Below are 4,512 nucleotides of genomic sequence, written 5' to 3'. Positions count from 1 at the left end.
GGTTACTTGATTGCATCCACCCTGCGGATTGAGCAAGGACTAGCCACCCTAACTCAGAACTAGGCAAGCTTAGAGAGGATCATGGAACAAAAGTTCTATGACTTGGATGTCAAAGTAACAGAGATTCAGACTGCTGTGGAGCAGCTCCAGGATGACATGCAGGAGAGGAGAGGCAAGACTACAACTGATGCCTTTGCCAGAGTGCCACGAGGTCCGAGGTCATCTGCAGTGCCAGTTGCTGACCCCAAAGCCACCACGTCTGCACCAGCTACAGCCTCAGTCCCAGCAGCTCCAGCATCTACTTCAGCCTCAACTCCAACCACGTCTACAGAAGGCTTCGTCCTTCGAGTGCTCCGGACTCCACCACCACCTGAAGATCAAGCCTGAGTGTCGACTTAGCACTATGCATTTTCTAGGAACTTTTTGGTAACTTGTTGCCAAAGGGGGAGAAAATGTATAGATCATAGGCTTCGAGAGAGAGTGTTGCTTTTATTCTCTCTTGTTTTATTTGGTGGTTTTTCGAACTTTGTTTGCTTTTGTGTGAGATACTATGTCATTGCTCGTGAGACATTGATGATCATGTGTTTGATCATAAGCTACACTTAATGTTTTCTTAATATTATCGTCTTATCTATCTTATGTGATCATTCACTATTCTTGGTGATGAGTGCATGTATTTCTTTCTTATCATTTTAAGCGCTCCACCAAGATGTATGTGACATGGAAGAGTAACCCATGACTCTAACTCTTTGTGCATTTGCAGTCCAAAGCAAATTTTAAATATGCACAAATTTAGGGGGAGCTCTTACTTGTCACATACTTCTCAAAGCGACGATATATTTCATGCTTATTACATTTGTCGACGCTTTGATCTATATGTTGTCATCAATTACAAAAAAGGGGGAGATTGAAAGTGCAACTATCCCTAGGTGGTTTTGGTAATTCATAACAACATATAGCTCATTGAGCTAATGCTATTCCAAGATGACTATTTCAGGAAAGCTCAATGATTGGCATGGCATGGATGTGAAAGTGGAACCCTCAAAATGCTAAGGACAAAGGATTGGCTCAAGCTCAAAAGCTCAAGACTCTTCATTTTATATTTTAGTGATCCAAGATCACATTGAGTCTTTAGGAAAAGCCAATACTATCAAGGAGGGATGAGGTGTTGCTTAATGAGCCTCTTGCTTCATGTGCTTAGTGATATGCTCCAAAACCCTCAACTACTTTCCCATACCCACATATGACCTAAACCCTAAGCCAAACTCGGTCCTACCGATTCTTTCTATCCGGCGCCACCGAGTTTCACTTGTCATAAGCCACTGCCAAACCCTAGCAATCCGGTTCTACCGATAGGGATCTCGGTCTCACCGAGATGGGATTGCAAACTCTCTATTTCCCTCTCGTAACTTTTCGGTCTCACCGAAAGAGCGAATCGGTCCCACCGAGATTGCAATGTAAACTCTTTGTTTCCCTTTTGTAACTTTTCGGTCTCACCGAAAGAGCAAATCGGTCCCACCGAGTTTGCCTGACCAACTCTCTGGTTAGCTTATTACCAAACTCGGTCTCACCGAGTTTGTGTGATCGGTCTCACCGAGATTACGTTATGCCCAAACCCTAACCATATCAGTCCTACCGAGTTGCATGTCAGTCCCACCGAAAATCTCTAACAGTCACTAGGTTTACCTTTTAGGTCCGACCGAGTTTGTTGATTCGGTCCCACCGAGATTGGAAAACTGTGTGTAACGGTTGGATTTTGTGTGGAGGCTATATATAACCCCTCCACCTCCTCTTCATTCATGGAGAGAGCCATCAGAACACATACACAATTCCAACTCATATGTTCTGAGAGAGAACCACCTACTCATGTGTTGAGACCAAGATATTCCATTCCTACCATATGAATCTTGATCTCTAGCCTTCCCCAAGTTGCTTTCCACAAAATCCAAATCCTATGAGAGAGGGTTGAGTGTTTGGGAGACTATCATTTGAAGCACAAGAGCAAGGAGTTCATCATCAACACACCATTTGTTACTTCTTGGAGAGTGGTGTCTCCTAGATTGGCTAGGTGTCACTTGGGAGCCTCCGACAAGATTGTGGAGTTGAACCAAGGAGTTTGTAAGGGCAAGGAGATCGCCTACTTAGTGAAGATCTACCGCTAGTGAGGCAAGTCCTTCGTGGGCGATGGCCATGGTGGGATAGACAAAGTTGCTTCTTCGTGGACCCTTCGTGGGTGGTTGCTTCTTCGTGGACCCTTCGTGGGTGGAGCCCTCCGTGGACTCGCGCAACCATTACCCTTCGTGGGTGGAGCCCTCCGTGGACTCGCGCAACCGTTACCCTTCGTGGGTTCAAGTCTCCATCAACGTGGATGTAGGATAGCACCACCTATCCGAACCACGGGAAAAACATCCGTGTCTCCAATTGCGTTTGAATTGTCCAAACCCTTCCCTTTACATTCTCGCAAGTTACATGCTTTACTTTCCGCTGCCAATATACTCTTTGCATGCTTGCTTGAATTGTATGATGATTTCATGACTTGTCCTACAATAGCTAAAATCTGCCAAGAACTAAAATTGGGAAAAGGTTAAGTTTTTATTTGGTCAAGTAGTCTAATCACCCCCCCTCTAGACATACTTTCGATCCTACACTTGCCAGTACATTCAATGTACTGACCTACAGGGCTGCAACGTCTTATGTTGCAGGAATTTTCTACGACGAGTAAGAGTTACGTTGTAGGGTTACGGTCTACACTCAACTTGCCGTTGGCGTTGATGGACTCCACACCCTTATGTTTGTTTCCGCTGAGACTTATGAGGTATATATCAGTTTTACGTTATTTTATATGTGATTGCACTTTGATATATACATTGATGTACTATGTGTGCCAGCATACTGATCTAGGGATGGCACGGATACACAGAGGCTTGGCCGTTTGAGGTCGGGTCGCTACAAAAAGATGGTAGCACCCATGCAAACATGGCAAGTGATATGATCAGTTTCAGACTTAGTAGAAAAACATGACATGGCAGAAACAGATTCATGATAACAACTTTGCATGCTCATGCCACTCACCTCAAAGCATTTCATGGCATCACAAGGTAACCAACAGTAAGAAGACACAATTATGAAGCGAAACATGGCAAGTGCAAGTTCATAGGGTGCATGGATCACTAGCAAAACACATGGCAATAATGAACTTCATGTAAACAATCTGCTAGCAACACTATTTAGCAAAAGTAGAGCATGGTAATAACAATCTAGAGTACTCCATAATTAGAACAAGAGACATGAATGGATAGAGCATAACCATATCTTCAAAACACTCTTACTGAACTTCATCAAAATATGCATGGATCTACTTGTGGCAACAAGAGAACATAGTAACATAATGTAACAGGAAAAGACAAAAAATACTGTATGAAAATAGCAACATCATGTGGCCTACTTTGCATGCTTGTGCTAGTCACCACAGAGCTCATAAAAATACAAGGCTTGCACCACTGTAAAGATGGAATGGAGGAGCTCCTAAAACATGTAGACATGATGCTCATAGGATGCACACACAAAATTCAACGAAAATGACAAATCAGCAAGTTGTGATGAATTCCAGCAGACAACATCATATAGCACTATTGCAACGAAGGTTAGGGCATCAATATGGATAGTAACATGCATGAAAGTGACACTAACATGAAGAGCATCACGAGACAAACATTTCGGTATATCATGCACGTGAAATGGAGCAACATGCATGAAGATAGGGCGCGCACAAGATGCGTGTATGATGTTGTAGGAAAAAAGGACTTGGACAAAATTTATACCCTGGGACGAGGCTGGACGGGTTTGTGCAGCGACCGGGGAGGTCCAATTTGGATCGGGGGCTGAAACGGAGCGGGACGGCCTCGTGTAGATCGGGTCAACGACGGCGGTTGCCCAGCCGGATCTTGCAGGATCCGGCGCGGAGCTCCGAGCTTACGATGGCGACGGATGGATCCAAGGCGCGCGGGGGGGGGGGTCCCGGCGAGGGACGACGACATCGAGACAGTGGCCGGCGGCGGCGAACAGGGAGGCGGTGCGGTGACGGAAGACGGCGGCGTGGGCCGACTCTGGCGAGTCCCCGGTGGCCCAGGTCGGCGAGGCGGAGGCGCGGTGGAGCGGGAGGGCGGCGGACGGGCGGTGCGGCCCAGATCTGGCCCGGGGCGGGCTGGCCTCGGGCCTGGCGGTGGGGCGCAGCGAAGTGGGCGCGAGCAGGACACATGGCAGCACGTGATATGTCGGGGCGGCGGCGGCAAACGTGTCCGTCCGTCGCGGACGCCTCTGGTGGTGGCGGGAATGGGTGGACTAGGGTTTCGCCCCAAAATGGAGGGGAAGGGGCCTTTTTATAGGTAGGGGGAGCTAGGAGATTCAAAAAGAGGAGCGGTTTTCGCCCACACGATCGTGATCCAACGATGGAGAGCATGGAGGGGGGTTAGATGGGCTAGTGGGCTGTTTTGGAGGGGTGCTCGGCTGCAA

Source organism: Triticum urartu, chromosome 1, assembly GCF_003073215.2.
Source record: "Triticum urartu cultivar G1812 chromosome 1, Tu2.1, whole genome shotgun sequence".
Lineage (NCBI taxonomy): Eukaryota > Viridiplantae > Streptophyta > Magnoliopsida > Poales > Poaceae > Triticum > Triticum urartu.
The sequence above is the reverse complement of the archived record's forward strand: the minus strand, read 5'-3'. Positions refer to the sequence as shown.